Source organism: Mustela putorius, unplaced genomic scaffold, assembly GCF_011764305.1.
Source record: "Mustela putorius furo isolate JIRA1106 unplaced genomic scaffold, ASM1176430v1.1 tig00001009_pilon_pilon_pilon, whole genome shotgun sequence".
Classification (NCBI taxonomy): domain Eukaryota; kingdom Metazoa; phylum Chordata; class Mammalia; order Carnivora; family Mustelidae; genus Mustela; species Mustela putorius.
The window spans coordinates 2,682,544-2,707,965 of record NW_025421529.1 but is presented as its reverse complement, the minus strand read 5'-3'; the positions used below and the strand labels follow the sequence as shown (position 1 = coordinate 2,707,965).

The following is a 25,422-nucleotide window of genomic DNA, read 5'->3' as shown; positions in this document are numbered from 1 at the left end:
GAAATACTATGTCCTTTCTATTTACTAAAAATTACCATAATGAAAATACAACAAGTGTTTAGAAATATATAACTATTGGTCAAATCTCAATTATTTTAATTTTCTAGATGTTTTAGTCCTTCTCTTCAGTCTTAGGATAATAGTATTCTTAAGGAGTATACAAAGTACAAGTAATCTACTTCTGAGGCCGCAAGACTAATGAGAACTTTGTCTATGGTTTTATAGAGCACATCCTCTGAATCACTCTTCTCATGGCCCCTATCACCACCTTGTTTCTCAGGCTGTAGATGATGGGGTTAAGAATTAGGGTCATGATGGTGTGGAAGACAGCCAAGACCTTGTCCTCTGTGGAATATGGGAAGGATCTTGGGCATAGATAAGTGTAAGCAAAGGTTGCATAGTAGAAAGTCAACACAGTGAGATGGATGCTGCAGGTCGAATAGGGTTTCTTCCTGCCCTCTGTTGACTGCATGTGGCAGATGGCAAGGGGAACCCAGCCACAGGAACATGCAATCCCAATTAAAGGAAACACCATCAAGAGGGTGGTGCTCACAGACAGTGTGTACTCATAGACCCAGATGTCCATGCACCCAGAGTCAACATGGCCAGGACTTCACAGAAAAATGGTTTATGGCTCTGGATTGACAATAAGGTATTTGGAGGGCATATACAGTGTGGGCACAGGAGTTTATAGATCATATTGTCTATGGTCTTATTATCATTAGCACACAGACTTCTTTGCTCATGCAAACAGGATAGTGAAGAGGAAAACAAATAGCTACATAATGATGATAGTCCATAGATGTCAAGAGTAGTGCTTCTGTAATGGCTAAAGTCAAAAAGAAGAAGCTCTGAACCTCACAACCAATAAGTGAGGTAGACTCTTTTCCAGAGATATAATTGAAAGCTATCTTGGGGACAATGGTGGAGATGTAGTTTAGGTCAATGAGGGAAAGCTAAGTAGAAAATACATGGGTGCGTGGATATGGGTGTCCAAGAGGACAAGGATGATCATGGATAGATTATCAAAACATGCCTTTAAGAAAATAAGTGCAATGAGAATAAAAAGAAAGAGGCCAATACTCAATGGTGGAAACAACCTCAATAAAAGGAAATCAGTTAATGTTTGGTTGCATTTTCCATATTCTATTGTTTGGTTTCCCTGAAAAAGAAAAACACATGTAATGTGTGTGTGTGTGTGTGTGTGTGTATACACACTTATATTATATATATATTATATATACAATACATATGCTTATATATTTACATTTAAAAACACTGTAATGTGAAGCTTTCAGTAAATACCCAATTCCTTAAATAAATAAAGCTTCTATTTGAGAAAGCAGTTCTATGTTGTTTCATAAATCTACAGGCCAAGATGGTAAGAATTTCCACTCAAAATATTCTATAAAGAATTAGTGAAATAATGAAAAAAATATATCTATATCTACCTTAATAGGATATTAATAATTCTATGTACTTCATAAAGTCACATATTAAAAATACCAAACAAATATTTTAATTAAATATAAACATAATTCTTTTGCAAATAATGAACATGTCTATATCAGTTCAAATACTCACTTGGTTCATAATAGGAATAAATTTAGTAATACATGGAAAATGTTTATGTTTTCATTCAAAGTTATATTACACTTTCAGGCATATATATATATATATATATATATATATATATAATCTATGCTTTTTTTCTATCACTTCAATAAGCTGGATTTCCTTCTTGTCTCTGTGTTCTAACTAGTTGAATAAACCTTCCTGAAAATCAGTTACCAGTTCATGGTGTGGACTCAGAAAAGTACAAGTTTTTTTTCCAAATAACATCAGGTATAAATGAATAGAAATAATTATTAAATTCCTCCATTACCATTACTTTCAAACTTCCATTTTAATTTCTTAGTGTAGAGCAGACCCTTCTCCAGACGTCTTCTATAAACCATGTCTATTGCAGCCCTCACTATTTTTCTGGAGCATACCCAAATAGAAGAGTAAAAGTTTAAAATATATTAAGGAGGCTGGGAGAATGGCAAAGTAAAAGAGCCATTAACTGATTTCATCCCATGAATACAACTAGGTAACACTCACAAAAGTATAAATAACCCAGAGAAGGACCCACAGAGTGGCAGAGGAAACTCCACAAATAAAGGTCAAAAAGAAGCCACTTTGAAGAACATAGCAAAGCCAGGGAAATGTTTGATGAGCAAAATAAACCATGACCATCCATAATAGGGAAGAAACCACTATCATGGGGAAGAGTGATTAATAGTCTATCCCACTGGTGTCCCACATGGGGAAGACAACTTCCCATAGCATTTGACTATGAAAGAAAAAGGGGCTGTTTTTCATGAGTTCTTTCAACTAGTAGAAATTAAAGCCTGGGATTTTAAAAATCAGGCTTATCTCTGTGAAAACTCCAATGGCATTAGTAAGCAGAGCCCCTGCTCTTAAAGATACAGCATGACAATTAGCCCATGCAGATACAGCATAGAAGCAGCAGTTTGAAAAATGCATGAACATATGAGAGTGAATTATTTACTCACATCGAAGTGTTTTCTTTTCTTCTTCTTCTCTCTCTCCCTCTCTCTCTCTCTCTCTCTTTATTTTTAAGAAATTGTCTTATTTATTTATTTATTTATTTGACATAGAGAAAGACACAGCACGAGAGGGAACACAAACAAGGAGAATGGGAGAGGGAGAAGCAGGTTTCTTACTGAGCAAGAAGCCCAATGCAAGGCTCAAACCTGGGACCCTGGGATCATGACCCGAGCCAAAGGCAGATGCTTAAAGGCTGAGCTATGTAGTTGTCCCATTATCTTGAAATATTTTCCAGAGAGGCAGGGTTGCAGGAAGATACCTCCATGAACAAAGGAGCTGATAGTTTACATTTCCTTCTCCTGCTCCTCCCCAGCATAAACATAGAATCACCTGCAGGAATGACTGTGTAGACACTCATTGCCTAACTTGATTATAACAAACCTGACCGCTGCTTACATTTTTGTGGTTTCATCTTTTCCAGTCAGGTTTTCCTCAGTTTTACATTTACTGGTAACCTCCCCAAAACCAGCACAAATCCCTGCCTATACTGAGTATCAACACTCATGAGTTTTGTAGGGCCTCACTTCCAGTGGCAATGGTGACAGGTCACATTTTGCAATCAGACCAGTGCACACATGGTAAATGTAAACACTACCCCAAACAGAAACAAGACAGTGCCCACAACAGGAAAATAGAGCTTCTACAGGAAAGTGGACTGAAAGAAATAATGGCTAGGACACAATGGCAAAGCATACTCATCAGAGACACTTTGTCAAATATCAAGCCCTGGAGAACAGAGGACTCTGAACTACATGATACGACAGGAACTTTTCATTGTAAGATCATTACCTATGAGAGCAGGAGATACACCTGACTTATCTAGAAGAAACTAATAGACTCTGAGAGTTAAACAACATGAACAGAAAGAGGAATATGTCAAAAATGAAAGAAAAGGGCAAAGATCCTTCAAAACACCAAAGTAAAATGGATATAAGTAAAATGACTATTAGAGAATTTAAAATAATGAATATAAAGACACTCACTGGATTTGAGAAAAGAGGGGAGGGCATCAGTGGGACCCTTAATAAAGAGATAAAAGGGAACCAATCAGAAATGTAGGACATGACAAATAAAATTAAAAATGTACTTGATAGAACAAATATCAGACTAGAGAAATCAAAGGAATGAACTAATAATCTGGAAGACAGACTAATGAAAAATAATCATGTTGAGAAAATAAGAGATGAGAGGAAAAGATGGCGGGGGAGTAGGAGGAGGTGCCTTTTCAGCCGGTACCCCAAAGTGAGCTGATTACCTACCAAGGAACTCCAATCACCCATAAAATCAGCCTGAGCTCAGAATTATACACGTCTGGATCTCTACAGGGGCAGAAGATGCCAGTGGGCAGGTAAAGCAGAGTGGGAACAGCGACTGATATTGGAAGATAAACAAAAGGGGGAGGGAGCCACCAGAGGCGACCGATTGGAAAGTAATACCCCAATACCAGTGAGAGTGCCCTGCATCTGGGGACCAGCATTAACTGGGAGACTGGTTGAAAGCACTCCAAAAAAGCAAAGGATCGTGGGGGGAAATTGTGGGAATCGGGGCGGCTAGTGACAGGAACTAATGTCCCTGATCCCAGGACAGCATCCCCTGGCGCTGAGGCAGAGAGAGTGTGGCGGAGAAACCAGCTCTTGGTCCCTAAGCCACCAGCGTGCCCGAGAATGTGTGGGTTCTAGCTCCTGTGAGGGGATGGGAGCCACGCCAGTCAGGAGAAGATGCAAATCCTATCACAAAGCTTGAGATACACGGGCATGTCCCTCATGCTCCCCTGAGTTACAAAGTCCCAGCCGGTGCTCTTAGACCTGAGCCACTGTTTCAAATCCAAAGTCATGCATCCCAAACTCTCCCTTGACAGAGGTGCACAAAAGCCCAGCCTGGTGCTTAGGGGCCTACACCCCGTTCTCAGTACCTGAGACGCATGCGTGACCCATAGCCACCTCTGAAAGAGGTGCGCACAAGCCGGGCACTCCCAGTCCAGGCCAGCGGCAAAATCTCAGTGTGTGAACGCTGCTTGGAACCTCTCTGGAGGTTGGGAGCTCCCAGACAGCTGCCACTGCCTTGGCTTTGGGTACAAGCAAAAGATCGTGCGCCCCCGAGTGTCTGCAACTTGGAACCTGCTCTGCCAGCGGCCAAGGGGGGACTTATTGCAGCTCTGCACCCAGACTGAGGCTTCTTTCTGAGAGGGAGATCAGGGTGCAGCTTGTTTTCCTCTTAAAGTACAAAAACCATCAAAGGCGGTCAAGGTGAGAGAAAAAAAGTGAACAAACATAAAAACAGCCAGAGAACAAAAGCCTGAAAAAAGGCAGTTTCCTCAGAGCCCACCCCCTTGAGGAGGGTGGGAGGACTTAACTCAGGAAACATCATTGACTGACAACACATGTGGCAGCCCCCTCCCCCAGAAAACAAACCAAGAAAGAAAAAGAGAGAGAGAGAGAGAGAAAGGAATACAAGAGAACAACCACGACTACATAGGAAAACTTGTATTGTTCACTCATTCCCACTATTCTGATTATTTTTTTTTCACATAGGTAATTTTTTAACCTATTTACCATCACAGAGAGCTGTACAGTACATCAAATTCCATAATACCTTTCTAAACTGAACTTTTTGATACATACACATATGTTTTTCTTATGCATTTTTATTTTTGAATTCCTTTTTTATAATTTTAGTTTAGTTAGTCTAGTTTATTCCTTTTTATTTTTATCCTCTAATATTCATATAGAGTTAGACTTCAAAGTAATCCCCTTTCCCCAATCAATAATACCCCTATAGGTAAACCAATTTTTAATCCCCTTTATCTTAGGAAAGTTGAGTCCTTTAACAAAGATATCAAGATACATCCAGGAAGAATCAAAACAACCTTCCTCACACAGACTGAGAATTTATAAGAACTCTCCCATCTTCTTCCATCAGTGTTTCTGTGTTTTTTGTGTTTGTCCTGATAGCATATAAATTTTACACTTGGGGTTCTTTTTGACGAGGTTCTTTGTTTATTTGCATATATATATATATATTATTTTTTCCTCTTGTCATATACTTCTATCAGACTTTATATCTATTTTTAATTGTCTACATCATAAATCTTACCTTGGGGCCCATCTGGGTTGAACGTTCTTTTTCATCTTCCCTTTCCTTCCCCCCCCTTTTGTTTTTATTCTTTTCTTTTTTTTTCTTTTTCTTTTCTTTTGTCTCTCATTTGGGTGGGGAATCCTGATTGCTCAGACGTGTTTCAGGGTGCACCTTGACTGCACCACAGTTGATACATCCAGCTACATTTGTTCAGTCATCTCCCACCAAAATGACTAGGAGGAGGAATGCCCACCAGAAGAAAAATATAGAGGATGGACCTTCTGCAACCAAGCTAATGGCTATCAACATAGACAATATGTAGGAAAGAGAATTCAGGTTAACAATTATCTAGGCAATAGCTAGGTTGGAGAAAGCCATGGATGACCAAACAGAATTGATTAGGGCCGAACTGAAAGCCACCAGACAGGATGTTCACAATGTTAGGGCGGAGCTTAAAGATACCAGGGAGGAGGTTCACAATGCTCTCAATGAGTTCCAATCTAATCTAAAATCTCTCAAAGCTAGGGTAACTGAGATAGAAGATAGAATTAGTGATCTGGAAGACAGATAAAGAGAAAGGATCAGGAGGAAGCCTGGAACAAACAGCTTAGAAGCCAGAAAAACAGAATCAGGGAAATAAATGATGCCATGAAGCACTCCAAAGTCAGAATTATTGGAATCCCTGAAGGGGAGGAGAAATAAAGAAGTCTAGAAGATAAAGTGGAACAAGACCTTCATGAAAATTTTCCCAATCTTGTAAATGGAACCAGCGTTCAAGTACTAGAGGCTGAACGGTCTCCACCCAAGATTATACATTCTAAAAAAAACATCACGACACCTGATAGTCAAATTGGGGAATTATAATTGTAGGTAAAATCTCTTGAAAGCCGCCAGGGCACAGAGGCTCCTTACTTACAGAGGGAAGCCCATCAGAAAAATGGAACACCTGTCAACAGAGAAATGACAAGTCAGAAGAGGCTGGCAAGATATATTCAGGGCACTAAATCAGAAGAACATGAGCCAAGAATACTTGATCCAGAAAGACTGACATTCAAAATGGAGGGAGAGATAAAGAGTTTTCAAGACCGGCAGGGTTTAAAAGACTATGCAACAACCAAGCCGACACTGCAGTAAATATTAAGGGGAGTTCTATAAAAGAGTAAAAATCGCAAGAATAGCATTGAACATAAATATAGAGACAGTCTACAGAAAGAAAGACTTCACAGGTAACTCGATGTCAATAAAAACGTGTCCATCAATAATCACTCTCAATGAATGGCCTAAATGCACCCATAAAACGGCACAGGGTTGCAAATTGGATAAAACGACAGGACCCATCCATATGTTGTCTACAAGAGACCCACTTTGAACCTAAAGATACACCCAGACTGAAAGTGAAGGGATAGAGAAGAATCGTTCATGCCAATGGGCCTCAAAGGAAGGCTGGGGTAACGATCTCATATTAGATAAATTAGACTTCAAACGAAAGACTGTGGTCAGAAATACAGAAGGACACTACATAATCCTTAAAGGAACTATCCTCCAAGATGATCTAACAATTGTAATTATCTATGCTCCCAATATGGGAGCAGCCAATTACTTAAGAAAACTGTTAATCAAGATGAATAATCATATTGATATGAATACACTAATTGTAGGAGATCTTAACACGCCTCTCTCAGAAGTAGACAGATCATTGAAGCAGAAAATCAATAAAGAAACAAGACCATTGAATGACACATTGGACCAGATGGACCTCATAGATATATACAAAACATTCCATCCCACAACAACAGAATACTCATTCTTCTCAAGTGCACATGGACCTTCTCCGGAATACACCACATAATGGGTAACAAATCAGGACTCAACCAATACCAAAAGACTGAGATTATTCCCTGCATATTCTCAGATCACAGTGCTTTGAAACTGGAGCTCAATCACAAGGAAAAGCTCAGAAGGAACTCAAACAACTGGAAGCTAAAGATCACCTTGCTTAAGAATGCTTGGATCAACCAGGAGATCAAAGAAGAACTGAAACAATTCATGGAAACCAATGAGAATGAAGACACTTCGGTTCAAAACCTATAGGATACAGCAAAGGCTGTCCTAAGGGGAAAATATATAGCCAACCAAGCCTCCCTTATAAAAATTGAAAAAACCAGAAAAAACCAGCTGTCTCTACACCTTAAAGAATTGGAGAATCAACAACAAATCAAACCAACTCCACACATAAGAAGGGAAATCATCAAGATTAGAGCTGAGATCAATGAGGTAGAAAGCAGAGATACAGAACGTATCAATGAAACTAGAAGAGGTTTTTTTGAAAGAATCAATAAGATTGATAAACCATTGGCCAAACTAATCCAAAAGAAAAGAGAGAAATCCCAAATTCATAAAATTGTGAATGAAAAGGGAGAGATAACAATGAACACCAAGGAAGTAGAAACAATCATCAGAAGTTATTTTCAACAGTTAAAAGCCAATAAGCTTAGCAACCCAGATGAAATGGATGCATTCCTGGAAAAATATAAACTACCAAAAATGAACCAAGAAGAAATCAACAACCTGAATAGATGGATATCTAATAAAGAGATTGAAGCAGTGATCAAAAACCTTCAAAAAAACAAGAGCCCAGAACCTGACGGATTCCCTGGCTAATCCTACCAAACCTTCAAAGAAGAAATAACACCTATTCTCCTGTTTCAAAAATTGAAGCAGAAAGAAAATTTCCAGACTCTTTCTATGAAGCCAGCATTACCCTCATCCCCAAACCAAGCAAAGACTCACCAAAAGGAGAATTTTAGACCAATATCACTGATGAATATGGATGCTAAGATTCTCAACAAGATCCTAGCCAACAGGATCCAACAGCACATTAAAAAGATTATCCACCATGATCAGGTGGGATTCATCCCTGGGCTACAAGGTTGGTTCAATATTCGCAAATCAATCAGTGTGATACAACAAATTAATATGAGAAGAGATAAGAACCACAGGGTCCTCTCAATGGATGCAGAAAAAGCATTTGACAAAATCCAGCATCCGTTCCTGATTAAAACGCTTCAAAGTATAGAGATAGAGTGAACATTCCTGAACCTCATCAAATCTATCTATGAAAGACTCATGGCAAATATCATCCTCAATGCAAAAAAGCTTGCAGCCTTCTCGTTGAGATCAGGAACAGGACAAGGATGCCCCCTTTCGCCACTCTTGTTCAACATAGTATTAGAAGTCCTTGAAACAGCAATCAGACAACAAAGAGAAATAAAAGGTATCCAAATTGGTAATTAAAGAAGTCAAACACTCTCTCCTCTAGGATGACATGATTCTTTATATGGAAGACCCAAAAGACTCCACCCCCATATTACTAGAACTCATACAGCAATTCAGCAACGTGGCAGGATACAAAGTCAATGTGCAGAAATCAGTGGCTTTCTTATGCACTAACAATGAAAATACAGAAAGGGAAATTAGAGAATTGATTCCGTTTACTATACCACCAAGAACCATAAGATACCTGGGAATAAACCTAACCAAAGAACTAAAGGATCTGTACTCGAGGAACTACAGAACACTCATGAAAGAAATTGAAGAAAACAGAAAAAGATGGAAGACCATTCTATGCTTGCTCTTGGATCGGAAGAATAAACATTGTTAAACTGTCTATACTGCCTAGAGCAATCTATACTTATAATGCCATTCCGATCAAAATTCCACTGGTATTCTTCAAAGAGCTGGAGCAAATAATCCTAAAATTTGTATGGAATCAGAAGAGACCCCACATCGCTAAGGAAATGTTGAAAAACAAAAATAAAGCTGGGGGCATCACATATCCTGATTTCAAGCCTTATTACAAAGATGTGATCACCAAGACAGCATGGTACTGGCATGAAAACAGACACATTGAAGAGTGGAACAGAGTAGAGAGCCCAGATATGGACACTCAACTCCACGGTCAATTAATCTTCGATAAAACATGAAAAAATATACAGTGGAAAAAAGACATTCTCTTCAATAAATGGTGCTGGGAAAATTGGACAGCTATATGTAGAGGAATGAAACTTGACCATTCTCTTACACCGTACACAAAGATAAACTCAAAATGGATAAAGACCTCAACATGAGACAGGAATCCATCAGAATCCTAGAGGAGAACATAGGCAGTAATGTCTTTGATATCTGTCACAGCAATTACTTTCAGGATATGTCTCCAAAGGCAAAGGAAACAAAAGTGAAAATAAACTTTTGGGACTTCATCAAAATTAAAAGCTTCTGCACAGCAAAAGAAACGGTCAAAAAAAAAACAAAGTGGCAACCCATGGAATGGGAGAAGATATTTGAAAATGACAGTACAGACTGAAGGTTGATATCCAGGATCTATAATAAACTCCTCAAACTCAACACACATGAAACAGGGAAACATATCAAAAAATGGGCAGAAGATATAAACAGACACTTTTCCAATGAAGACATAAAAATGGCTATCAGACACATGAAAAAATGTTCATCATCATTAGCCCTCAGGGAGATTCAAATTAAAACCACATTGAGATATCACTTTACACCAGTAAGAAGGGCCAAAATTAACAAAACAGGAAACAACATGTGTTGCAGAGGATGTGGAGAAAGGGGAACCCTCTTCCACTGTTGGTGGGAATGCAAGTTGGTACAGCCTCTTTGGAGAACAGTGTGGAGATTCCTCAAGAAATTAAAAGTAGAACTTCCTTATGACCCTGAAATTGCACTCCTAGGCTCCTGGCTATTTACCCCAAAGATACAGATGTCATGAAAAGAAGGGCCATCTGTACCCCAATGTTTATAGCAGCTATGGCCACAGTCGCCAAACTATGGAAAGAACCAAGATGCCCTTCAACGGATGAATGGATAAGGAAGATGTGGTCCATATACACTATGGAGTATTTTACCTCCATCAGAAAGGATGTATACCCAACTTTTGTAGCAACATGTTCGGGACTGTAAGAGATTACGCTGAGTGCAATAAGTCAAGCAGAGAGAGTCAATTATCATATGGTTTATCTTATTTGTGGAGCATAACAAATAGCATGGAGAAGAACGGGTGTTAGAGAGGAGAAGGGAGTTGGGGGAAGTTGGAAGGGGAGGTGAATCATGAGAGACTATTGACCCTGAAAAACAATCTGAGGGGTTTGAAGTGGCACGGGTGTGGGAGGTTGGGTTACCAGGTAGTGGGTACTATAGAGGGCACAGATTGCATGGAGCACTGGATGTGGTGAAAAAATAATGAATACTGTTTTTCTGAAAATAAATTAATTGAAAAAATTTTAAAAAATAAGAAATAAGAGATAACATTTATGCAAAATAAGAAAAGACAAAGGGAACTCTGACTCTGTTAAGATTAGTATCAGTAACATGATAGGAACCCAAAGAAGAAATAAAGGAGGAAAAAAATTAATCTGAAGAAATAATTCCTAATCTGATGAAGGAAACAGATATCCAGATCCAGAAAGGAAAGAGATTCCTGATAAAACAAAAATCAACCTAAAGATATCCATATGAAAACAGAAAGTAATTAAAATGGTAAAAAAAAAAAGGAGGGATAAAAAATAAATCAAAAATGATAAAATAACACTATTACATACAAGGTATATATGAGAGCATAATACTATTACATACTATTACATAGAACAACCACACAATGCTGTTGGGATTTTTCAGCAGAAACTTTCCAAGTCAGAAGAGTGTGCCATGACATGCTCAAAGTGCAAAAATGGAAACATCTGCAGTCAAATAAACTCTATTCAGCAAAGCCATCATTCAGCATAGAAGGAGAGATAAAGAGCTCTTCAGACAAAAAAGTACTAAAAGAGTTCATGACCACCAGACCAACCCTGCACAAATATTAAAGGGAACTCTTTACTATTGGGGCGGGGGTGGAAAGAAAAGACCATACATGACAGTATGAAAGCAGAAAACACACACAAAAAAAAGATGAAAAATACGTATTTCTGTAAAGTCAGTCAAGGGTTTCAGGAAACAAAGGTTGTGAAATATGACACAATATACATAAGTATGCCAGAACTAGAAGTAAAGAATGTGTTCAAACTAAAGTGATTATAAACTTAATATAGACTGGAACATAGAGAAAATTCCATATACAAACATAATGGTAATCACAAATAAAAAGCCAGCATTAGATATACAAAGAACAAATACAAAGACATCCAACTAGATGATTACAAAAAAACACCAAACCATGAAAAACAGAAAGACAAGAATCAGAAAAACTACAAATACTACAAATAAAATGATAAAAAAATAAATAAACTAAAAAAAATAAAAATATATTTAAAAAATAAACAAATTAAATACTAAAATATAGGGGTGCCTGGGTGGCTCAGTGGTGGTTTGGGCTGCTGCCTTCGGCTCGGGTCATGATCTCAGGGTCCTGGGATCGAGCCCCGCATCAGGCTCCCTGCTCCGCAGGAAGCCTGCTTCCCTCTCTCTCTCTCTCTCTGCCTGCCTCTCTGCCTACTTGTGATCTCTGTATGTCAAATAAATAAATAAAATCTTAAAAAAATACTAAAATATATAAAACAAGAAAAAATGGGAATAGATACATGTATGTCAATAATTACTTTAATTAAAAAAAGTCATCATGTAATGCTAGTCACCATAAAGTAAGTCATTAGTTTCTTTTTTTAAATTTTTTCAATTTATTTATTTTCAGAAAAACAGTATTCATTATTTTTCACCACACCCAGTGGTACCCCAACCTCCCACCCCCCGCCACTTCAAAGCCCTCAGATGGTTTTTTAAGAGTCCATAGTCTCTCGTGATTCACCTCCCCTTCCAATTTAACCCAAGTCCCTTCTCCTAACACCCCTTGTCCTCCATGCTATTTGTTATGTTCCACAAATAACTGAAACCATATAATAATTGACTCTCTCTGCTTCACATATTTCACTCAGCATAATCCAGTCCTGTCCATGTTGCTACAAAATTGGGTATTCATCCTTTCTGATGGAGGCATAATATTTCATAGTGTATATGGAGCACATCTTCCTTATCCATTTGTCCATTGAAGGGCATCTTGGTTCTTTCCATAGTTTGGCGACCATGGCCATTGCTGCTATAAACATTGGGGTACAGATGGCGCTTCTTTTCACGACATCTGTATCTTTGGGGTAAATACCCAGGAGTGTAACTGCATGGTCATAGGGAAGCTCTATTTTCAATATCTTGAGGAATCTCTGCACTGTACTCCAAAGAGGCTGCACCAACTTGCATTCCCACCAACAGTGGAAGAAGGTTCCCCTTTCTCCACATCCTCCCCAACACGTTTCCTGTTTTGTTAATTTTGGCCATTCTAACTGTTGCAAGGTGATACCTCAATGCGGTTTTAATTTGAATCTCCCTGACGGCTAATGATGATGAACATTTTTTCATGTGTCTGAGAGCCATTTGTATGTCTTCATTGGAGAAGTGTCTGTTTATATCTTCTGCCCATTTTTTGATATGTTTGCCTGTTTTGTGTGTGTTGAATTTGAGGAGTTTATTATAGATCCTGGATATCAACCTTTGTCTGTACTGTCATTTGCAAATATCTTCTCCCATTCCGTCAGTTGACTTTTAGTTTTTTTGACTGTTTCCTCTGCTGTGCAGAAGCTTTTGATTTTGATGAAGTCCCAAAAGTTGATTTTCGCTTTTGTTTCCTTTGCCTTGGGAGACATATCTTGAAAGAAGTTGCTGTGGCTGATATCGAAGAGATTATTGCCTATGTTCTCCTCTAGGATTCTGATGGATTCCTGTCTCATGTTGAGGTCTTTTATCCATTTTGAGTTTATCTTTGTGTACGTTGTAAGAGAATGGTCCAGTTTCATTCCTCTACATATAGCTGTCCAGTTTTCCCTGCACCATTTATTGAAGAGAATGTCTTTTTTCCACTGTATATTTTTTCCTGTTTTGTCAAAGATTAATTGACCATAGAGTTGAGGGTCCATAACTGGGCTCTCTACTCTGTTCCATTGGTCTATGTGTCTCTTCTTATGCCAGAACCATGATGTCTTGGTGATCCCAGCGTTGTAATAAGCTTGAAATCATGTAACGTGATGCCCCCAGCTTTATTTTTGTTTTTCAACATTTCCTTAGCGATTCGCGGCCTCTTCTGATTCCATACAAATTTTAGGATTATTTGCTCCAGCTCTTTGAAGAACACTGGTGGTATTTTTATTGTAATGGCATTAAAAGTATAGATTGCTCTAGGCAGTATAGACAGTTTAACAATGTTTATTCTTCCGATCCAAGAGCAAGCATAGAATGGTCTTCCATCTTTTTCTGTTTTCTTCAATTTCTTTCATGAGTGTTCTGTAGTTCCTCGAGTACAGATCCTTTACTTCTTTGGTTAGGTTTATTCCCAGGTATCTTATGGTTCTTGGTGGTATAGTAAACGGAATCAATTCTCTAATTTCCCTTTCTGTATTTTCATTGTTAGTGCATAAGAAAGCCACTGATTTCTGCACATTGACTTTGTATCCTGCCACGTTGCTGAATTGCTGTATGAGTTCTAGTAATTTGGGGGTGGAGTCTTTTGGGTCTTCCATATAAAGAATCATGTCATCCTAGAGGAGAGAGTGTTTGACTTCTTTAATTACCAATTTGGATACCTTTTATTTCTCTTTGTTGTCTGATTGCTGTTTCAAGGACTTCTAATACTATGTTGAACAAGAGTGGCGAAAGGGGGCATCCTTGTCCTGTTCCTGATCTCAACGAGAAGGCTGCAAGCTTTTTTGCATTGAGGATGATATTTGCCATGGGTCTTTCATAGATAGATTTGATGCGGTTCAGGAATATTCCCTCCATCCCTATATTTTGAAGTGTTTTAATCAGGAACGGATGCTGGATTTTGTCAAATGCTTTTTCTGCATCCATTGAGAGGACCATGTGGTTTTTCTCTCTTCTCATATTAATTTGTTGTATCACATTGATTGATTTGCGAATATTGAACCAACCTTGTAGCCCAGGGATGAATCCCACCTGATCATGGTGGATAATCTTTTTAATGTGCTGTTGGATCCTGTTGGCTAGGATCTTGTTGAGAATCTTAGCATCCATATGCATCAGTGATTTGGTGTAAAATTCTCCTTTTTGGTGGGGTCTTTGCCTGGTTAGGGGATCAGGGTAAAGCTGGCTTCATAGAAATAATCTGTAAGTTTTCCTTCTGCTTCAATTTTTTTTTTAATTTTTTATTTTTTATAAACATATATTTTTATCCCCAGGGGTACAGGTCTGTGAATCACCAGTTTTTCACACTTAACAGCACTCACCAAATCACATACCCTCCCCATTGTCCATAATCCCACCCCCTTCTCCCAAACCCCCTCCCCCACCAACCCTCAGTTTGTTTTGTGAGATTAAGATTCACTTATGGTTTGTCTCCCTCCCAATCCCATCTTGTTTCATTTATTCTTCTTCTACCCACTTAAGCCTCCATGTTGCATCACCACTTCCTCATATCACGGAGATCATATGATAGTTGTCTTTCTTTGTTGACTTATTTCGCTAAGCATGATACGCTCTAGTTCCATCCATGTTGTTGCAAATGGCAATATTTCATTTCTTTTGATGGCTGCATAGTATTCCATTGTGTATATATGCCACATCTTCTTGATCCATTCATCTGTTGATGGACATCTAGGTTCTTTCCATAGTTTGGCTATTGTGGACATTGCTGCTATAAACATTCGGGTGCATGTGCCCCTTTGGATCACTACATTTGTATCTTTAGGGTAAATACCCAATAGTGCAATTGCTGGGTCATAGGGCAGTTCTATTTTCAACATTTTGAGGAACCTCCATGCTGTTTTCCAGAGTGGCTGCACCAGCTTGCATTCCCACCAACAGTGTAGGAGGGTTCCCCTTTCTCCGCATCCTCGCCAGCATCTGTCATTTCCTGACTTGTTGATTTTAGCCATTCTGACTGGTGTGAGGTGATATCGCATTGTGGTTTTGATTTGTATTTCCCTGATGCCGAGTGATATGGAGCACTTTTTCATGTGTCTGTTGGCCATCTCGATGTCTTCTTTGCAGAAATGTCTGTTCAATTCCTCTGCCCATTTCTTGATTGGATTATTTGTTCTTTGGGTGTTGAGTTTGCTAAGTTCTTTATAGATTCTGGACACTAGTCCTTTATCTGATATGTCATTTGCAAATATCTTCTCCCATTCTGTCAGTTGTCTTTTGATTTTGTTAACTGTTTCCTTTGCTGTGCAAAAGCTTTTGATTGGAAGAATAAATATTGTGAAAATGTCTATGCTACCTAAAGCAATCTACACATTTAATGCAATTCCTATCAAAGTACCATCCATCTTTTTCATAGAAATGGAACAAATAATGCTAAAATTTATATGGAACCAGAAAAGACCTCGAATAGCTAAAGGGATATTGAAAAAGAAAGCCAACATTGGTGGCATCACAATTCCGGACTTCAGGCTCTATTACAAAGCTGTCATCATCAAGACAGCATGGTACTGGCACAAAAACAGTCACATAGATCAATGGAACAGAATAGAGAGCCCAGAAATAGAACCTCAAATCTATGGTCAACTAATCTTCGACAAAGCAGGAAAGAATGTCCAATGGAAAAAAGACAGCCTTTTCAATAAATGGTGCTGGGAAAATTGGACAGCCACATGCAGAAAAATGAAATTGGACCATTTCCTTACACCACACACAAATATAGACTCAAAATGGATGAAGGACCTCAATGTACGAAAGGAATCCATCAAAATCCTTGAGGAGAACACGGGCAGCAACCTCTTCGACCTCTGCCGCAGCAACATCTTCCTAGGAACAACGCAAAAGGCAAGGGAAGCAAGGGAAAAAATGAACTACTGGGATTTCATCAAGATCTGCTTCAATTTTTTGAAACAGCTTCAGGAGAATAGGTGTTATTTCTTCTTTGAAGGTTTTATAGAATTCCCTAGGGAATCCATCAGGTCCTGTGATCTTGTTGTTTGAAGGTTTTTGATCACTGCTTCATTCTCGTTATTAGATATTGGTCTATTCAGGTTGTCGATTTCTTCCTGGTTTAATTTTGGTAGTTTATATTTTTCCAGGAATCCATCCATTTCATCTAGGTTGCTAAGCTTATTGGCATATAACTGTTGATAATAACTTCTGATGATTGCTTCTACTTCCTTGGTGTTAATTGTGATCTCTCCCTTTTCATTCATAATTTTATGAATTTGGGCTTTCGCTATTTTCTTTTGGATTAGTGTGGCCAATGGTTTATAGATCTTATTGATTCTTTCAAAAAACAACCTTCTAGTTTCATTGATACATTCTACTGTATCTCTGGTTTTTACCTCATTGATCTCAGCTCTAATCTTGATGATTTCCCTTCTTATGTGTGGAGTTGGTTTGATTTGTTGTTGATTCTCCAGTTCTTTAAGGTGTAGAGACTGCTGGTGTGTTCTGATATTTCAATTTTTATGAGGGGGGCTTGTATGGCTAAGTATTTCCCCCTTAAGACAGCCTTTTCTGTATCACATAGGTTTTGGACAGAAGTGTCTTCATTCTCCTTGGTTTCCATGAATTGATTCAGTTCTTCTTTGATCTCCTGGTTGATCCAAGCATTCTTAAGCAAGGTGATCTTTAGCTTCTAGGTGTTTGAGTTCCTTCTGAACTTTTCCTTGTGATTGAGCTCTAGTTTCAAAGTACTGTGGTCTGAGAATATGCAGGGAATAATCTCAGTCTTTTGGTCTTGGTTGAGTCCTAATTTGTGACCCAATATGTGGTCTATTCTGGAGAAGGTTCCATGTGTACTTGAGAAGAATGAGTATTCTGTTTTTTTAGGGTGGAATATTCTGTATATATGTATGAGGTCTATCTGGTCCAATGTGTCATTCAATGCTCTTGTTTATTGATTTTGTCTTCAATGATCTGTCTACTTCTGAGAGAGGCCTGTTAAGATCTCCTACAATTAGTGTATTCATATCAATATGATTTTTCATCTTGATTAACAGTTTTCTTAAGTAATTGGCTTCTCCCATATTGGGAACATAGATATTTACAATTTTTAGATCACTTGGTGGAAAGTCTCTTTAAGGATTATGTAGTGTCCTTCTCTATCTCTGACTACAGACTTTAGTTTGAAGCCTAATTTATCTGATATGAGAATCACTACCGCAGCCTTCTTTTGAGGCCCATTGGCATGAAATATGTTTCTACATCTCTTCACTTTCAGTCTGTGTGTATCTTTAGGTTCAAAATGGGTCTCTTTTAGACAACAAATGGATGGTTCCTGTCATTGTATCCAATCTGCAACCCTGTGCCATTTTATGGGTGCATTTAGGCCATTCACATTGAGAGTGATTATTGATAGATATGTTTTTATTGACATCGAGTTACCTTTGAAGTCTTTCTTTCTGTAGACTGTCTCTATATTTCTGTTCAATGCTATTCGTGGGGTTTTTCTTCTTTTATATAACCCCCCTTAATATATCCTGCAGTGTCGGCTTGGTGGTTGCCTAGTCTTGTATGCCTTGCCTGTCTTGAAAACTCTTTATCTCTCCATGTGTTTTGAATGTTAGTCTTGCTGGATAAAGTATTATTGGCTGCATTTTCTTATCATTTAGTGCCCTGAATATATCTTGCCAGCCTCTTCTGGCTTGCCAGGTCTCTGTGGACAGGTCTTACCTTATTCTGATGGGCTTCCCTCTGTAAGTAAGGAGCCTCTGTGCCCTGGCGGCTTTCAAGAGATTATACCTACAATTATAATTCCTCAATTTGACTATCAGGTGTCGTGATGTTTTTTTTTGGAATGTATAATCTTGGGTGGAGGCCGTTCAGCCTCTAGTACATGAATGCTGGTTCCATTCGTGAGGTTGGGAAAATTTTCATGAAGGACTTGTTCCACTTTATGTTCTAGACTTCTTTTTTCTCCTTTTCTTCGGGGATTCCAATAATTCTGACGTTGGAATGCTTCATGGCATCATTTATTTCCCTGAATCTGTTTTCGTGATTTTTAAGCTGTTTGTTCCAGGCTTCCTCCTGATCCTTTCTCTCTATCTTTTTGTCTTCCAGATCATTAATTCTATCTTCTATCTCAGTTACCCTAGCTTTGAGAGAGTAGAGATTAGATTGCAACTCTTTGAGAGCATTGTGAACCTCCTCCCTGGTAGCCTTAAGCTCCGCCCTAACATTGTGAAAATCCTGTCTGGTCGCTTTCAGTTCCGCCTTTATCAATTCTGTTTGGTCATCCATGGTTTTCTCCAACCTAGCTATTTCCTGGATAATTGTTAGACTGAATTCTCTTTCCGGCATATTGTCTATGTTGATAGCCGTTAGCTCTGTTGCAGGAGGTGCATCCTCTTTATTTTTCTTCTGGTGGGCATTCCTCCTCCTAGTCATTTTGGTGGGAGATGACTGAACAAATGTAGCTGGATGTATCAACTGTGGTGCAGTCAAGGTGCACCCTGGAACGCATCAGAGCAATCAGGATTCCCCACGAAAACGAGAGACAAAAGAAAGAAAAAGAAAAAAAAAATTAAAGAAAAAAAAAGAGAGAGAGAGACAGGAAAGAAAGGGAAAATGAAAAAGAACGTTCAGCCCAGATGGGCCCCAAGGTATGATTTATGAAGTAGACAAACAAAAAGAGATAAAAAGTCTGATGCAAGTATATGACAAGAGAAAAAAAAAATATATATATATATATATATAATATATGCAAATAAACAAAGTACCTCGTCAAAAAGAACCCAAAGTGTAAAATTTATATGCTATCAGGACAAACACAAAAAACACAGAAACACTGGTGGAAGAACATGGGAGAGTTCTTATAAATTCTCAGCGTGTTGAGGAAGGTTGTTTTGATTCTTCCTGGATGTATCTTGATATCTTTGTTAAAGGACTCAACTTTCCTAAGATAAAGGGGATTAAAAATTGGTTTACCTATAGGGGTATTATTGATTGGGGAAAGGGGATTACTTTGAAGTTTAACTCTATATGAATATTAGAGTATAAAAATAAAAAGGAATAAACTAGACTAAACTAAGCTAAAATTTAAAAAAGGGAATTCAAAAAATAAAAATGAAAACGAAAAACATATGTGTATGTATCAAAAAGTTCAGTTTAGAAAGGTATTATGGAATTTGATGTACTGTACAGCTCGCTGTGATGGTAAATAGGTTAAAAAAATTACCTATGTGAAAAAAAAAAAAACAAACAAACAGAATAGTGGGAATGAGTGAACAATACAAGTTTTCCTATGAAGTAGTGGTTGTTCTCTTGTAGTTCTTTTTTTTCTCCTCTTTTTTTTTTTTACTTTCTTGGTTTGTTTTCTGGGGGAGGGGCCTGCCACGTGGGTTGCCAGTCAATGATGTTTCCTGAGTTAAGTCCTCCCACCCCCCTCAAGGGGGTGGGCTCTGAGGAAACTGGGTTTTTTTCAGGCTTTTGTTCTCTCGTGGTTTTTATGCTTGTTCACTTTTATTTTTTTTCTCTCACCTTGACCGCCTTTGATGGTTTTTGTATTTTTAGAGGAAAACAAACCGCACCCTGATCTCCCTCTCAAAGAGAAGCCTCAGTCTGGGTGAAGAGCCTAAATAAGTTCCCCCTTGGCTGCTGGCAGTGCAGTTTCCAAGTTGCAGAGCCTGGGGGCGCAGGATCTTTTGCTTGTACCCAAAGCCAAGGCAGTGGCAGCTGTCTGAGAGCTCCCCACCGCCAGAGAGGCTCCAAGCAGCGATCGCACACTGAGATTTTGCCGCTGGCCTGGGCTGGGATTGCCCTGCTTGTGCACACCTCTTCCAGAGACAGCTCGCCTCTTGGGCACTGAGAATGGGGTGCTGGTCCTTATGCACCAGGCTGTGCTTTGCACACCTCTGTCAGGGTAGAGTTTGGGGCACATGGCTTAGGCTTTGAAACAATGACGCGGGTCAAAGAGCGCCATCTGGGCCTTTGTAACTCAGGGGAGCATGAGTGATGTGCGCGCATATCTCAAGCTTTGTGTTAGGGCTTGTGTGTTCTGCTGACCAGCATGGCTCCCATCCCCTCACAGGAGCTAGAACCCACGCATTCTCCGGGGCGCTGGCGGCTTAGGGACCAAGAGCTGGTATTTCCGCCACCCTCTCTCTGCCTCAGTGCCAGGAGAGGCTGTCCTGGGACCGGGGACTTTAGTCCCTGTCCCTAGCCACCCCGATTCCCACAATTTCCCCCCACGATCCTTTGCTCTTTTGGAGTGCTTTCAACCACTCTCCCAGTTAATGCTGGTCCCCAGATGCAGGGCACTCTCGCTTTATTGGGGTATTACTTTCCAACTGGTCGCCTCTGGTGGCTCCCTCCCCCCTTTGTTTATCTTCCAATATCAGTTGCCATTCCCACTCTGCTTTACCTGCCCACTGGTGTCTTCTGCCCCTGTAGAGATCCAGACGTGTATAATTCTGATCTCAGGCTGATTTCATGGGTGATCGGAGTTCTTTGGTAGGTAATCAGCTCACTTTGGGGTACCTGCTGAAAAGGCCTCTCCTCCTACTCCCCCGTCATCTTGTCCCCCCACGTCATTAGTTTCTGATATAGTGTTCCATGATTCACTGTTTGTATATAATATACAGTGCTCCATGGAACACATGTCTTCCCTAACACCCATGAGTGGGCTAGCCCATCCATCCACACCCTTCCCCTCTGAAACCCTTCGTTTGTTTCCCAGAGTCCATAATCCTTCATTGTTTGTATCCTCCTCTGATTCTCCCTCTTCATATTCCCCTTCATCTTCCTAATATCTTCCATGCTATTCCTTATGTTCCACATATGACTGAAACCATATGATGATTGTCTTTCTCTGCTTAACTTATTTCTCTAAGCATAATCCCCTCTAGTTCAAACCATGTTGATGCAAATGGTGGGTATTCATCCTTTCTGATGGCTGAGTAATATTCCATTGTGTATATGGACCACATCTTCTTTGTCCATTCATCTGTTGAAGGATATCTCAGCTCCTTCCACAATTTGGCTATTGTGAATATTTCTACTATGAACATTGGGGTTCATGTGTCCGTTCTTTTCACTGCATCTGTATTTTTGGAGTAAGTATTCAGTAATGCAATTGTCAGGACATAGGGTAGCTCTATTTTTAAATTTCTGAGGAACATTCATACTGCTTTCCAAAGTGACATTACCATCTTGCATTCCAACCAACAGTGTAAGAGGGTTCTGCTTTCTCCACATCCTCACCAACATTTGGGATTTCCTACTGTGTCAATTTTGGCCATTCTAACTGGTGTAAGGTTGTATCTCAATGTGGATTTGATTTAAATCTTCCTGATTTCTAATGATTATGAGCATTTTTTTTCATGTATATCTTAGCCACTTGTATGTCTTCTTTAGAGAAGTGCCTGCTTTTGTCTTCTGCCAATTTTTTGACTTCATCATTTGTTTTTTGAGTGTTGAGTTTGAGAAGTTCTTTGCAGATCTTGAATTTCAACTCTATAGATAAAATATCATTCGATAATATCATCTCTCTTTCCATAAGTTCCCTCTTAGTTTTGTTGACTGTTTCTTTTGCTATGCAGAGGTTTTTTATCTTGAAGTCCGAAAAGCTGATTTTTACTTTTGTTTCCCTTGCCTTTGGAGACATGACTTCAAATAGGATGCTGTGGTCAATGTCAAAGAGGCCACTGCCTATGTTCTCCTTTAGGATTTTGATAGACTCATTCCTTACATTGAGGTTTTTCATCCTTTCTGAGTTTATCTTTGTGTGTGGTGTTAAGAGAATGGTTGAGTTTCATTCTGCTATACATAGCTGCCCAATTTCCACAGCACCATTTATAATTCTCAATTGGAAAAAGCTGACATATTTTCTCTTAAGATAAGGAACATGATAAAGATGTCCACTGTCACCCATGTTGTTCAACATAGTACTAGAAGTCTCAGCATCAGCAATCAGTTATTTTTTTTAAAAAAAGCAATCAAATTGGCAAAAAAAAAAGTCAAACTCTCTCTCTTCGCAGGTTGCATGATACTTTTCACTGAAAACCTAGAAGACTGCACCCTCAAATTGCTAGAACTCATACTGCAATTCCATAGTGTGGTAGGATAGAAAACCAATGCATATAAATCAATTGCTCTCCTACACACCAAGAAAGTAATTGTAGAAAAGTAAATTAGGAAATCATTTCTATTTACAATAGCACCAAAAATCACAACATATCTTGGAATAAACATAACCAAATAGGTGAAGGATCTATATTATAGAAACTATAGAACACTTATGAAATAAATTTGAGATACAAAAACATGAAAAAACATTCCATGCTCATGAATCAGAAGAATAAATAGAATTAAAATGTCTATGTGGCCCAGAGCAATCTATACTTTGAATGACATCCTGATCAAAATATCAATGGCATTTTCAAAGTGTTGGAACAAACAATTCTAAAATTTGTTTTGAACCAGCAGAAGACCTCATCAAGGAAAATTTGAAAAAGAAAAACAAATCTGGGCCATCAAACTGCCTGATTTCAAGCTTTATGACAAAATTGTGATCACCAAGACAGCATGGTACTGGCACAAAAACAGACACAGACCAGTGGAACAGAGTAGAGAGACCAGATATGAACACTTAACTCTATGGTCAACTAATGTTTCACATATCAGGAAAAAATATCTAATTGAAAAAAAATTCAATCTCTTCAAAAATTACTTTGAATGTAAATAGATGAAACACTCCAAGCGAAAGACAGGGTGACAGTGTGTTTTAAAATAATCTATATGCTGCATACAAGAATCACATGTCACAGCCAAATTTACCTGAAGATTAAATGTGAGGGAATGGAGAAATATTTAGCATGCAGATATATTTCAAAAGAAAGCTAGTATAGCAATACTTATAATGGACAAAACAGGTCTATTTTAAAAGATTTTATTGATTGATTAGAGAGAGAGAGAGAGCATAAACACATGTGCATACACAATGTGAGTCAAAGGGAGAGGGACATGAAGACTCCTTACTGAGCTCAGAGACTCATGTAAGATCACGGCCTTAGCTGAAATCAAGAGTGGGACATTCAAGTGAATGAACCACCCTGAACAAAATTTCCTGTAAAACAAAGACTATAACAGAAGACAAAGAAGAACACTATATAACCATAAAGGGAATGATCCAACCAGATAATATAACAATTGCAAATATACATGCACCCACTATCAGAGCCTAGAAGAACATACAACAACAGTTAACAATAAAACTAAGGAACTTTAATTTCTGACTTACATGAATTGACAAACCATCCATACAGAAAATCAAGAGGGAAGCATTGCCTTTGAATGACAAACTGGAACATATGGATTTAAGACACATATTCAGAACAATCCACCCTAAAGAGCAGTAAACATTCTTTCCAAGTCACATTCTCCAGATAACATCATATATTAGATCACAAAACAAGTTTTGACAAACTAAAAAGATCTGAGTCATACCATTTCTCTTTTCTGACCAAAAATATTAGAAAACAGAAATCAACCAAAAGAAAAAAAAAATATATATATATATATGGAAAGTTCACAAGTACATGAAGATTAAAAAATACACTACTAAACAATGAATGCATCAACCAATAAATCAAAGAAGAAATTAAAACATACAAGGGAGGAAATGAAAAAATGAACAGAAAAGTCCTAAAATCTATGGGAGGCAGCCTGAGATTAGAATTATACACTTCTGGATCTCTATTGGGGAGATGATGCCAGTGGGCAGGTAAAGCAGAGTGGAAACATTGGACCAATATCGGAAGATAAATAGTAGGGGGAAGGAGCCACCAGAAGTGACACATTGGAATGTAATACCCCAATATGATAGTGCCCTGTGATTGGGGACTAGCATTAACTTGGAGTCTGCTTGATGAACCCAAAAAGAGCATAGGATTGTAGGGGGGAAATTGAGGGAATCAGGCAGTTAGGGACAGGGGCTTAAGCCTGCTGACCTGGGACAGCTACCACTGGTGCTGAGCCAGAGAGAGTGCAGCGAAGAAGCCAGGTCTTGGTCCCTGAGTTACCAGCACTCCTGAGAGCATCTGGGCAGCGGCACCTGTGAGGGTGAGGGAGCCCTGTAAGCCAGCAGAACCACATCCTTTTGCACTCTTTATGCACTTGCACTGCCTGACCAGAGTCTGATTTGTGCCCTACACCGTCCCCTGAGAGAGATCTGTGCAGGCACCAGCCAGCCAGCACTCTCAAAAACTGGAGAGTCTGAGCACTTCCCGCCTGGGCCAGCATGAAAATCTCAGTGTGTTGTTGCTGCTTAGGACCTCTCTAACAGTATGGAGCTGCCCAGTCAGCCAAGGTTAGTATTTCTCATGGTTTGGGTACAAACGGGTGTTCCTGTGACCCCAGAGACCATGACTCGGAATGTGCTCTGCCAGCAGCAGAGGGGGAATTTATGTGCTCTGGAGCACACAGAGGGGAACAGACTGAGGCTTCTCCCTGAGAGGGAGGTTGGGGTGCAGTTTGCTTTCCTCTAAACCTACAAAGAACTGCCAAAAGCCACCAAAGGGAGAGAAAACAAATGAAAAAAACAAACAAACAAACAAACAAAAAAACCCGAGAGAACAAAACCTAAAAAACCGGTTTCCTCAGAGCCCAAATACTTGGGCTTTAAGGAAACTCTAGCAACACAGCCTGAAAAATCATGCAGCAGGCCCCTCCCCTAGAAGTCCAGTCAAAAAATAAATAAACAAAAATTTAAAAAAATACAAAAAACAAAAA

The 25,422-nt window shown here is 39.0% G+C and overlaps 1 pseudogene; it reads right to left on the bottom strand.

Annotated features, from left to right (window-relative positions):
- Nucleotides 1-211: 211 nt before the first annotated feature.
- LOC106004591 lies at nt 212-1,958 on the bottom strand (annotated as a pseudogene).
- Nucleotides 1,959-25,422: the final 23,464 nt, after the last annotated feature.